The sequence below is a fragment of the Lepisosteus platostomus genome, chromosome 9, assembly GCF_059453375.1.
Source record: "Lepisosteus platostomus isolate fLepPlt1 chromosome 9, fLepPlt1.hap1, whole genome shotgun sequence".
In the NCBI taxonomy this organism is placed as follows: domain Eukaryota; kingdom Metazoa; phylum Chordata; class Actinopteri; order Semionotiformes; family Lepisosteidae; genus Lepisosteus; species Lepisosteus platostomus.
The window spans coordinates 21,093,523-21,094,993 of record NC_142619.1 but is presented as its reverse complement, the minus strand read 5'-3'; positions in this window follow the sequence as shown (position 1 = coordinate 21,094,993).

Here is a 1,471-nt window from a genome sequence, read left to right as displayed (position 1 = left end):
TCCCGGCGATGTCCTTGATTTTGATCCTTATATCTCCATCCGGGGGAATTTTCAAATATCCAGAAAAGTCCGGGATTTCAACCCATTATTTTCACCATGAAGAATAATTAACAAAAGTTATAAAGATAGTTAGAAAGAGAATTTCTTAACTTCTCTAGTTCGCATCACGACCTATGTTGTCATTCAGTTTGCATCCTGTATGTGTATGATTATGTCACGAGAGAGCGAAATTGTTTCTCGTTTTCCTACTCTCAAACACAATGCCAAAGTGTAAATTCACAGCAGAGCTTAAAAATACATTTCTGGGTTTTCGAAGTGGCAGAGAAGAATGGGAAGCTGAAGCTGAATGTTTGGTGTGTAAGCCTGGTACTTTTATCTCTGTGACAAATAAAGGTGAACTTGACTTGCAAGCTCATGTTGACTCAGACAAACTCAAAAAGGCAATTCGAGGAGAGAGATTTCAACCAAATTAACAGATTATTTTGTAACATCTGGCAGAAAAACAGATGATACTGTTATTGCAGCAGAAGGGACTTATGCTTTTCTCATCATCAATGTTACTTTACCAATGAACATAAAAAGTGTGATATTTTGAAAACCCTAAGGTGTATCAACTTAGTACGTACGCTGCGTATTTGACTCACAAACTAATTTTATGAAAATAGAAAATATGAAAACCTGTCTCAAGCTTTCTGAAACCGATTAAGTAAATTATAGATGAAAAATTTACATTTTTAATTCTTCAAGTTTTAATTCCCAATTTTTCAGTGCACACAACACATTTGTCTGGCGTACCACCTGGGGGCACTCTGTGTATCACTTGTGGTACGTGAACCACAGTTTGATAACCACTGCTGTATGTGCATGTACTATATTTGGCTTTTGTTGCTTTTCAGTAAATTTTCTAGAAAATTATTTTGTTTAGTCCTGATTGCCATTTTTCATCAAGAAGGGAAATTAATGCCAATCGTACCTTTTTGTGAATAGTAACATCATTATGATGCATCACCTGCAGTGTATGGTTTCCACAGTCTTGAAAGTGTTTTCACATGCCATTTTTATTCTTGAAGATTTATTTTCTACTAAACAACTACACTGCAGATAGAAAGACTGGATTTCAATCACTTCATCTAATACAGTGGGGAGCTGGAGGTGGAACAACAGGTGCAAGGTGGGATACATCTCGGATGGGACGCCAATCCATCGCAGGCCACACACAGATGCAAACACAGACACGTATGCAAGTGCTAGTTTTCCATGAAGCTAATCAACCTGTCAGTAAGACTTTAGGCTATGGAAGGAAACCTGATAATATGGCAAAAACCCACATGAACATGAGGAGATAATACAAGTTCTGCACCGATAGCACCGCGGGTCCGGAATTGAACTCAGGGCCCCAGTAGTGCCCGACACCAATGCTAACCACTGTGCCATTTTATATTCAACAAAAATATAAAAAGACAGAAAAATG